General features: G+C 46.3%; 1 long non-coding RNA gene, 1 other non-coding gene and 1 pseudogene across 3 annotated transcripts; 2 read left to right on the forward strand and 1 right to left on the reverse strand.

Moving 5' to 3' along the window:
• Positions 1–423: 423 nt before the first annotated feature.
• Positions 424–3765, forward strand: LOC107279212 (protein MAIN-LIKE 1-like; annotated as a pseudogene).
• Positions 3766–4619: 854 nt separating this feature from the next.
• On the forward strand, positions 4620–7162 carry LOC107279213 (uncharacterized). Its single transcript, XR_010736956.1, has 4 exons — positions 4620–4878; positions 5046–5284; positions 6011–6646; positions 6737–7162. It is a non-coding gene; the product is annotated as an uncharacterized lncRNA (long non-coding RNA).
• Positions 7163–8024: 862 nt separating this feature from the next.
• LOC107278304 (uncharacterized) lies at positions 8025–9691 on the reverse strand. Of its 2 annotated transcripts, none has more exons than XR_003238906.2 (4): positions 9241–9691; positions 8934–9113; positions 8731–8798; positions 8025–8633 (listed from the first exon to the last, which is right to left on the reverse strand). It is a non-coding gene; the product is annotated as an uncharacterized protein (transcript). The 2 variants fall into 2 exon arrangements; XR_003238905.2 differs by having other exon boundaries at positions 8934–9161; positions 9241–9498.
• Between the last annotated feature and the right edge of the window lie 1483 nt (positions 9692–11174).

The raw sequence follows: 11174 nt of genomic DNA on the forward strand, positions 1-11174 counted from the left end.
CCCACATGATAACCGTTTGTAAGTTGCGAGGTTTGGATGTGGAGGTGGCCCCCCGAATGTGTTATGAAGCTTCCAATAAGGCTGTGCAGGACTCGTACTCCCCTAGGTTTGAACCTTACCTAGATCCATCGCAGTGGCCAAGTTATGATGGAGAGTTCTTCGTGCCCGACTTGTCGTTAAAGAACAACACACGAGGAAGAAGAAGGACAAGAAGGTTCAAGAACGACATGGACAAAGCATACAAAGGCTCAGCCAACCGACGGTCACAAAAGCCGAACAATACAAATTCAGAGCCGGTCATGCAAAATAGATACTCGCTATGCCACGAACTAGGCCATAAGAAAACTAGGTGCCCGAAGCGAGACATGTCTAAGGATCGACCGAAAAAGCGCCGTAGGACGGGGGGAGGTGGTGAGGGTAGCACACAGGTGGGATTGGATGTCATTCATTTGTTAAGTTCATATTGTTGCTTCAATGTTTACTTTCTGTTGTCCTCCTTTCCGTTCTCATTGTGATTTTTCCATTTAATATTTTTTCAATTACTAATGATTCCATTTTCATTTGCAGGATGGAGCACTTTCCGGGGTTGGAGGATTTCTACGAGGAGAAGCACCGGGCCCCACAGATTGCCAGCGGAGAGGTTAGCATCAACAATATGGAATTTTTTTATGATCGAATTTATTTTTTCTTCTATGATTTTAGTTTGTACAGATAGATCATCCATCATAGAGATATCTCAAATAAAACACACACAAAATATTTGAAGTTGGCCCAATGCCCTGTTGCTGTTGCATATGCATATGCTATCCTGTTAATATTTGCTAGCTTTGCCCTGTTCATTTGTGCATATGCAGAATAATACTACAACTATAAATATTTGATGTTTAAGATAAGTTTTTTCCATAATTTTAAAAGTTTAATCGAATTCTGTCATAAACATCAAACAACTATGACTGAAGGGGATAATTTTTTGAAAGAAAGAAAAATGAATACTCCGAATTAACCAGTTATGAAATATTGTTGTTTTTTTACACTGTACATAGAGAGAGAGATCATGATTCAAGAGCCTCAAAGCAGAACATGTAAACACACAGATCTTCTTTTCAGTTTTCTTGCTCAATCCCAAAATTAAAGTTCCTAGTTGCATGATGTATTTTCCACAACCCTTGTATATGATATATTGTCGCTAACTTTATGTTATTATGTTTGTCTATTGATGCAGCGCTTGAAGACCCTTCGAGTAAGAGGTCACACGGCGCACATACTATTCGACGACTGGTACGTCCCGTACCTACAGCGGGCGAAGCTCTTGGCGTTCGTGACCATGGCACAGCGACCGGTGCCTCTGTACAACGCCGCTGCTCTGACGGCCCTAGTGGACCGGTGGCGTCCAGAGACACACACCTTCCACCTACCGTGCGGGGAGCTGACGGTCACTCTGGAGGACGTCGCCATGATCCTGGGTCTTCCTATCCGGGGTCAGGCGGTCACAGGTGACACAGCATCGGGGAATTACTAATGAGTCTTCCTATTCATTTGTTAATTTTTTTGCAATTACTAATGATTCCATTTAATTTCCGGTCACAGGTGACACAGCGTCGGGGAACTGGAGGGAGAGGGTCGAGGAGTACCTTGGTCTGGAGCCTCCAGTGGCACCTGATGGTCAGAGGCAGACGAAGACATCAGGGGTTCCTTTGAGTTGGTTGCGAGCCAACTTCGGTCAGTGTCCCGCTGAGGCAGACGAGGCTACAGTACAGCGATACTGCAGGGCGTATGTGCTATACATCTTCGGCAGTATTCTGTTCCCTGACTCTGGTGGAGACATGGCTTCTTGGATGTGGCTGCCGTTGCTCGCGGACTGGGACGAGGCGGGTACCTTCAGCTGGGGGTCGGCTGCCCTAGCCTGGTTGTAACGGCAACTCTGTGATGCTTGCCGAAGGCAAGGCGGGGACGTGAACCTAGCATGCTGTGTTTGGTTGCTACAGGTAAGTTCACGCATGTTATGTTTCGTAACATTTCAATTTCTTGCTAACATGTTGGAAGCTAACGTATGTGACGCAGGTTTGGATGTGGATGAGGCTTCCAGTTGGTCGGCCCATGTGGAGGACCCATCAGGCTTGGCCGCACCAGGATGCAGACCGACGTCCCTCTGTAGCTCACCTGTGGGAATCGGTCCCATCTCCAGTAGTAGGCCGCAGGAATTTGGCGTACTACCACTACACAAAAGAGATGGACTACCTACAGCCAGAACATGTAAGCTATTCGGGGTTCTATCACACATGAAGATGGTTTCTTACTATATAGTACTAAATGTGCTTCAATGGGTTTTATTTTTGTTGCTGCAGGTGGTGTGGATGCCATATCAGGCACAGGAAGCGCTCGAGCTAGAACTGAATCCCATGTGCCATATAGAGGATGCGTTGAAGACCCTACGGTGCCCACTGATCTGCTTCTATGCAGTGGAGTTCCAGATGTGCCACCGCGTGATGCAGCAATTCGGGAGGCTTCAAACAATCCCGCACCGTTTCTCCACGAGTATCGACCTACACAAGTTAGTAATTTCACTTAACAATTTATTTTGCTTGCCCAATCAGTCACTTCAACATTTACTACATATTTGAGTTGGACATTTTGCATACGTGCAGGGTTGACCGTCGGAAGAACAAGAAGGTGACTGATTGGGCTTACTACCATCAGGATCATATCACGCAATGGGAGAAGTTCGAGGAGAATGGAGTACCAGACCAGGGTCAGCACAACGGGACGGAGTTCGACTTGTACTTGGCGTGGCTCCACAGGCCCTACCGTCTTGTCCTACGTCCGGCCTGGACACTAGCCGACATAGCGGATGACCCCGAGGATGTTGAGGAGCAGAACGAGTACGATACTCGTACCCGTCTAGGTACCACGGTCGAGACGGGACCTGTTCGCGACAGAGTGGTTAGTTTCTAGCATTAATATTGTATATTATTTCATTTCAATGCCATATATGTTGTGACTTACTTCATTTCAATCCTACAGGCTCGAGAGCTCTTGCGGACCGTCAACGATGCGGGAGTGGCGCTAGGCACGGCTCCTGGCTCCGAAGGAGAGGGCGGCACCCTCCGCAACGCCCTACAGGTAATCGTTGGAAAGAGATGAAATTACGGTGTTTTCTTCCAAAAGCGATAACTTAACATGGATTATTTTTTATGCAGAGACTACGGCAGCGATGTCGGAAGTTGGCAGCAAGGCTCGGCTGCAGGTCGACTGATGTGGTTGAACATGCTCATGCCCACCAAGAGGGGGATGAAGAAGGGGAGGTGGGTGACGAGGAGGGCGAGCAAGACAAAGAGGCGGAGGAAGGAGATCAGGAGGAAGAAGGGGATGAGGAGGAAGAAGAGGAGGGGGACGAAGAAGAGGAGGCGGATGAGCTCGGTCCCTCGCAGCTAGAGGACGCACCAGAGTCGTCACAGCCGGATCTCTCGCAGCCCGGCCCGTCTCAACCACGACGCCGGTGGGCTCCTTCGCAGGACTGGAGGTACACCCCCGACGTGCCTCGTCCTCGCACTAGAGGTAGGAGGAGGTGAGTGCATGGTTCAATGGATGGATGGATAGATGGATGGTTGGATGGATAGATGGATGGACTTGATGCATGGTTCGATAGATGGATGGACTTGATGCATGGTTCTATGGATGTATGGAATGATGTTGGGATTGATGGATGGATGTATGTTCTGTATGGTTCTCTGGATATATTACTGCCTGTGAATTTATGTGATTTGATGTTTGCCTGTGTTGTGTGCAAAGTTTTGCTAAAGTTTAGCAAGGCTGGGACCTCAATGCCAGGATAAATGGCGCTGACATGTCCAACCTCAGCGCCAGTGCACCTGGCTCTGAGTTCCCAGCCCAGCCATCCAGAAGGCTTGCTGGGCTGGGCCATGGCCGAAACGGCCAAGTCCCACCTCAGCGCCAGGCCGGTTGGCACTGAGCTTCCCACGGTCAGCGCCATTATGGCTGGCGCTGAGGTCCCAGCCCGCAAGCCATCCAGAAGGCTTGCTGGTCTGGACCTTGGTCGTTGTGGCCAAGTCCCACCTCAGCGTCAGGCAGGTTGGCGCTGAAGTAGCTGCCACGTCAGCTGGGGGATCGGCCCGGCCGCCACAGTGGCACAATGTCAGCGCCAGTCCCGTTGGCGCTGACACTGCCAATCTCAGCGCCAATGTGTTTGGCGCTGAGGCGACGGCCTATTTTTGGTTGAAGTTTTTGGCAGGGGTTAGTTTCGAAATAAGTTTTCCAATAGGGTCAATTTGTCAAAAAAAAGGGCAGAAACAGAGAAGCCCAAGCCCAATAGATATACGACCAGGGCAGCATTGCATTGTACCGGAAAGTCCTTTTAGCACCTAGGTGCTGCGGCACCTAGGCTGACAACCACACGATGGCTTGAAGATTCGTGCACACTTTTACAGTATCAGATAGTATATGTATGGGCTAGCATGGTATTTGTTTTTTTTTATTGCTCGCTCAAATACAGCCTGACCCACCGTAAGATTCCCAGACTCCCTGTGGAAGGGTAGTACGCGGGACCAGCTCGTGTGTACGGAGTACGACCCCATGTATCCTCCGCCACATATCCGTTCGATACATTCTATCCCTTTCCAGTTTTCATCTCTCTCCATCGTCTGAGAGCCACCATGACCGAACCCACACCCACCGCCGCCGGTCGCCAGCCGCCCACCGGCGCCGTCCCCCGCCCCACCGGCCCCACGCACTACTCGCATCCTCCTGGAAGCTGTAGTGGCTGCCGCCCCGCATCTCCATTGCATCTTCCGTCGGCGGAATCGGCGCACCGTCCGGTCTCGTCGAGTATCCGGCCGACGAATGTCCAAGGGAGTCCATCAGGTAAGATCTTCTTCAATGCTTAGAATTAATTAGGACCCTTGATCAGCAATGATCTAACGGATAGAGAGAGAAAGTACCTGGAGAAAGGTTTTAAAAGTATGGGCTAGGTATGTAAGGTGAAAGGGTAAAATGGTAATTGATTTTCATTAAATTATTTTTCGGTGAAGGGCAAAAGCGAGAGAAGCTACAAACATTTCAGCAGGAGGAAGAAAAAAAAGAGAGGAAGAATAAGAACGCGTGCGAGAGGAACCTACATGAACTACCTGTTGGTCGTCGTCGCTGCCGTAAAAGCCTGCCGCTCGCCGCCGCTGTACACGCCCTCCGGTCCTAGCGTACGAAAGCAGCAGCCGGATACCGTCACCGCCGCCGTCACACGCGCCCGTAGCGCCCGCCGGTCGCAGCTGAGGTACGCAGCAGCAGGTCGCCATCACCACCGCCGCACGAATCCCCGGGCTGCTGTCTGCTCTGCTAGTTCCTTGCTCGTTCTTTGTCGTCAGGCCTTCATGCATCCAGTAGTTGTATTCCAGGTTCTGAGGATCGATTTTGCCAGCAAAAACAAATCAACAATGCCCTGCGCTGCGCATCCAATCCCCTGCTAGTTTCTGCGCCTAATTTGGCTATTTGATCACTACGTACATATTCTGAAGATCGATTGAGGTGAGCCGCTCGCCACCTGCATGACATCGTGGATGGCCGATTGGTTAGGCACTCGACGGGGTGAGAATTAAGTAATTACTAAGCTACCCTTGTTAATAAAAATTTTTGTTCCTAAATTACCCTTTGAAGATTAACGGTGGATAACAGTTCGTTAAAGAGGTACCTAGGGTACCTTCCAAGCACCGTAAAAGACCACTCAGGAATTTCCCCTCCACCCCCATCCCCTGATGCCACATTAGTCCATTCAGATACCGCGACGCACAGTACCAGCACATGCATGGATGTGTTCATTTCTTTTTTCATCACATTAGCATTTGTATTTTTTCCGTGAAAATGCACAAGCAGTGCGTAGCTTTGTTGTTAATTTTTGTTTCTTTTTCCATCACGTTAGCAATTTTTTTCCTGTGAATCCATAAGCATTTGTGTAGCTGTGTGTTTAATTCATACTATTTTTTTTCTTTTTGCCTATCCACAGCATATGACTGATGGATCGGAGGGCTAAAACTGTATCATGGGCTCCAGGCACTGGACACGCTCTCGAGTCAGATTCAATGTAAGGGGATCCTGCCATCGCAGGGGACCCACGGACCTGCCGGTGCAGAACACAGCCGGCTGGGAAGCTCGAGGGGCAACCAGCAGGAGTTCATCGAAACACTTGGAGTTGAAAATCAGTCCTAGGAATGTTAACAGAGTGCTTGGCATTCCATTTGAGGGCATGGAGGTGTGTCCAATGCCGCACAACACAAAAAAGGAGAAAGACTCTTTTGTGCAATATTATATCAGTGCTCCTGGCTTCGAGTCCAACGCACTGAAGGGTGCTGAGGAAGTAATTAAGAGGATATTTCCCAGCGCCATGAACAATTGGGCTCAGGACCATTTTAGGACCACATTTGTTGTGTGGATTGTCGGCATGTTTCTTGCACCGAAGATGTCGCACAAATCTGGATCGAACGACTTCTGGGGGGCACTCCTTAATGTGGAAGAAATCAAGAACTACAATTGGGCGAAATACGTCATCGACCACCTTATTGACGTTGCACCGAAGGCACAGCACGACATCAAGCATAAAGATAAGGTGGCGAACAAGGCGGGATGCTCACTGCTTTTGCAGGTAAGTTCAGCGTGGCGCCGTCATGAATCGCTAACACAAACAAGCACCGTTATTCATCACTCATCCACCGTGTTTTATTTTTTTCTTTAGATCCTTTACCTGGACAATGCCGCGTTCGAGGGGGAGCTGAGCATTCCACAAAACGTCGAGCCAAAATTAGCAATGTTTGACCAGAAGCTAAGATGGATGCTGACACGCTTGCGGGGCGGCCGAAGCATGGGGAGACACCCGTCTACGGTATCAGCTGGGTTTGTACGCAATGTACATCAGCATTGGAAGAAAATGGGCGCCACATGCCTTATAGATTTGTGTGGTTCATTTTTATTCATAAATTACATTGGTTGAAAATAAAAAAAAAAAACTTCTGCTCCACATATCAACATGTACCTCAAATTCAACTCTGCACCATGACTTCCTGCGGGCTGCATCGAAGTACCTTAGTGTGTTTAGATCCTAAAAAAAAAGTTGAAAGTTTAGGAAAAATTGAAAGATTTGGAAAAAAAAGTTGGAAGTTTATGTGTGATGTGATATAGTGTGATAAAAATTTAGAAGTTTGGGGTAGTTAGGGGTGAACTAAACACGGCCTTACCCTCAAAGCACCAACTCCATCCACATGACCGGTGACAACGTACTGGGTGGATTCCCCTAGTTCTCCGTCTACAGGGAACGTTGGCTTCAACCACAACCTCTTCTGCAACACGATGCAATATTTCTTTTGTCAGGTTAACTATTGTGGGCTCAAAATTTTTACAAAATCGAGAAGGAAGGTTTTTTTAGATTTAAACACAATACCTGTTTGTTAGCCTTCTCAGCGTTGGCATCATCACTCTCTCTATCAAACTGGAGCTTTGCAAACTGCTCGATGAAACGGTTCAAGGTGGAGTTTCTAGGCATTATGCTCTTCAGCATAAAGTTGGCGCTCTCACTGCGCTGTGTGCTGGCCATGCGCGCGCAGTACACACCTGTCATCCCCTCCAATGGCGCCATCATCCCCTCCAACAAGCACAACGGAGTCCGGTCTCCCTCGACTCCTACTCCGACGGTTACATTTTTTACAATTTGCAGCTAACATGACACCACGCTTGGCTAACCAGGAGCAAAAAAGACATGGAAAAAAATGCACGGAGACCTAATTACCTTGGACCAACACCTTCGTCACACGTCAATTTAAAAGTATTCGAGAGAGAAAAAAAAACATCATAAAATTTAAAAATGAAGTTACATCCAAAAAAGAAGCGAGGTCTTTTGGTTTGAAGTCTCACTCTCTCAACTTCATCTTGCTATCTTCCTTTGCCAGCAGAGGAAGCAGGTACTGTACCAAGCCCAGAGAGCAATACACATATAGGTGTGCTCCTAGATGTCCCAATAACAAATAAGCTCAGATAAAAAAAAGATTTTATTTAAGTTCGAATCAATTTTGGTCATCCCAAAAATTGGCTCGCTTGGTCTTAATTATAATCAATAATTTTTAAACAACATCTCAGTAATCAGAATGTGCAAAAACAAATGTGCTGTAGGTTTCTTTCTTTCGTCCAACAAAATGTATGGGAAAAACAAGCAACCATGGACAAATTCGTTCACCATTATTGCTAAAAAAAATTGAAACTTTAAAAGCCCTGGAGTTCTTGCGTGGCGGCGACGAAGAATGCGTGCTCCTGCCTCGTCTCAGCGTCTGCCAATGAACGGATGGAGAAGGACCTCCAAGAAGCTCGTGTTGTTCCTTCGTCTCGGCTCGCCGGCGTCCGCTCACAGTACGAATGAAAATCGTAGTGTTTGGGCAGGGGAAGGATGCTGCCGAGCAGATTGTCGCAGCGCTCGAGCAGGCCGCGGTCAGTCCGGAGCTCGTCGGGTGACACCGGACACGGCTGCTGGACTTTGCGGGGCGTGAACGCCTGGATGCTGCTCATCAGCTTGCCTCAGCTCCATCTCATCAATTAGCATTGCGGCGCCAGGAGTGCTCTCTTTCAATGTTGGCAACCAATAAGCACTGCAGGCAAAAAAGATGCTCTTTTTTTTTTACCATTCCACAAGTGGTGTTCCGGAAAAAAACTTCAAAATGCAGAGACGGATTCAAAAAAACAAACCTTCCGTCAGCTTGATCCAAAGGACAGTATATCATCATCTACAGCCTGATCCGAAGAAACAACCCAATCTGAAGAGACAACATAGTCATAATATGCATCACTATTTTGTTTTGGCAAAAAAAAAAAGAGTTTTACGAAACGCAGAACGCGAACTCGCAATACCATTTTCTGTTTCGCAAAATGATGACAAACAACAAACTCACCACGAAGGATTGCTGGACTCAGGCGGCTCACTCGCATTCTCTGCATAGCAATTCTCCTGGTCAGAATAGGTATGTTTTTGTTGTTCGCACACGCCAGTAAGATCACTCTGCACGACGCCCCCCACATTCGCTGCTTGCTGTTCCACAATCTCCATCAAGTAGCTATACGGGCAATCTCCACTGAACAAAGAAAAAACAGGGCTATCGCCTATCGGCTCACCACCAAGACTGGACAAAGAAAAAAAAAAGAGACACAGCTAGCTGATAAGGGCAATCATCCAAAGAGCACGGGGCAGAGGACGCTTACGCGAATCCGACCATGGGAGATCCGGACGACGAGCCGCAACTCAGGATGAGATATGTATAGGACATTGAGCTCGCAAGCTCTTCTTGAGCGGGCTTGTTGCTCGACACACCAACCTCATCTGCCGCTGTGCATCCATCGCCGATGGCATGGTGTAGAACAGCCAGCTTCCGGTTAGTCTGCGGCGTGGACGCCATCGCCGCCGTGTCGGCGAGGCTAAGCGGGGGGTGGGGGCGGAGGGGCGCGGGGGAGAAAGGGGGAACACCAGGGACGGCATGTCCTGGAACACACCAGCCACAAAAGTAGTACAGTATTTTCTGTAAAAGAAGGTGGAAGGCGGGGACCACGCAATGTAAAAAGTAGTATTTTCTTTACCCCGTATATGATTGGTAACATACAGTACCGTCGAAAACACCGCACCAATCGCGGGATCCATCCAACGGCATGAAGCCCCCACCTCCTGCATTGTACCTCTTGCTGGCGACGAGCAAGTGACCTTGACGAGGGGAGGCCAGGCCAGGAGGGTCGAGGCCGGAGAGCGAGCGCGAGCAAGTCAAGACAACGGCCATCGCGTCGCGTGGTGGGCTGGTGGCACCAAGACTACGATTTTGAGGGTTAGGGGTAGTGATGAAAACTGTTTGGAAAATTTCACCTGCTTTTGAAAATGAAAAGTGTCGGGCATAAATTTTTTCAAACAAACATATTCCCATTTTTTTTCTTCGAATCAAAAATGGAAACGAATACGGTTAGATCACTGTCTGTCGAAATAGGAATCGGACAGAAGCATTCCTGAAACGAACTCGGATTTTCTTATGGGAATTGGAAAAAATATATATATTTATCATATATAGGATAAAATCTTTAGCCTTATCTATTCTAGATGTACATAATTATATATTTGAGGTGATCAGTTGAATGGGATTTTTTTTTTCTAGCCCAATGCTCTAGAACTGTTTTTCTTTTGCCTAATGACTTTTTTTTGTCTTTTTAAAGCCATTCCATACTGGTTATAGTTATATATGAATGTAGTTTTGCTTATTGTAAGTCTCCAGAAAAGTAAAGTGTATAATTAGTTCTATTATTATTAATTGATAAAAAATTAGAAATATAATTTTACTGTTTTATTAGAAAAATATTGAGCTATATCTTTTCGTTGATTTGAGAAGCTAGGTTAGATTTCTTCATATTTTAATAAATATTTGTTACCTTATTTGCTCTATATTTATGCAATGCCATATTATTTTATAGTGGAAACTTTTGGGTGTCACATTAAGTCTATGGAGAAAACTTTCCTTGATAATATTTGATTATATTTTCGTATACAGGGTTCAATTCCTACTGCATATGAGAAGATATAAAACTCATGATATAGTAACATTTGTTCAAACATATAATAAGTAAACCTTATATAAAATATATGCACTTTTAGATTGTTGATGTGTAATATAAGTATGGTTATAACCATACCCGAGCTAGTAACATCCTCATCACATACCCTCGCTCGTTGCTACGGGGTAACCGATCACTTGCTAAGCATTGTACAATGATCGATTCTCTATTTACCAATTAAAAAGGGTTACATAGTCACGGGATTAAAGCCCATATAAATAAAAAAATGATATCAATCAAATTGGTGCAAGCCATGAACCTCCAAAGGCACAAAGATGGTGAAAGACATATTTAGTCAACAAATAATGGTTATTTAAGAAAATCGACAAATAATTATTGAACACACTAATTAAGTATTACGATGCACCTCTTATCATGTCAGTACTACTATGCACATATAACTTGTGTACTAATTTGCAGCAGTACTATACACATTATCAATTTTTGATGTTCTTAACATGTCAGTAGTACATTAGTCATATAATCTATACCATATATAAAATTACAACCCACTAAGTCTAAAACTTAATATGTATACCATATATAAA

This window comes from Oryza sativa, chromosome 10 (genome assembly GCF_034140825.1).
Source record: "Oryza sativa Japonica Group chromosome 10, ASM3414082v1".
Classification (NCBI taxonomy): domain Eukaryota; kingdom Viridiplantae; phylum Streptophyta; class Magnoliopsida; order Poales; family Poaceae; genus Oryza; species Oryza sativa.